Genomic DNA, 353 nt, shown 5'->3' with positions numbered 1-353 from the left:
AGACATGCCCATTTGTTAATGATGTAACAGGGCTTCAAACAGGACTGATACTTAGCCGTCACTGCAAACACCCCCATCAGGAAAAAAAGTGTTGTTGACCACGATTTCTACCATTGTCGCTTCTTAAAAGTGATAGCATTACTGCACGCTGCTAGTCAAAGTCATGAGGATTTGGATTCGGTTTTTATTAGTTGTATATTTACGACAATTTTTAAATATGCCTTGACATGCTACCACAATGTTCAGCTTCTTTTCTATTGTACTGAGTGACAGGTCCTTTGATTTTTTTTTGGGGGGGTGGGGGTGGGGGAGGTATTATATATTTCACCGTTAAGAGAGAAAGGGTGGAAGTT

Source organism: Penaeus monodon, chromosome 22, assembly GCF_015228065.2.
Source record: "Penaeus monodon isolate SGIC_2016 chromosome 22, NSTDA_Pmon_1, whole genome shotgun sequence".
Lineage (NCBI taxonomy): Eukaryota > Metazoa > Arthropoda > Malacostraca > Decapoda > Penaeidae > Penaeus > Penaeus monodon.
The sequence above is the reverse complement of the archived record's forward strand: the minus strand, read 5'-3'. Positions refer to the sequence as shown.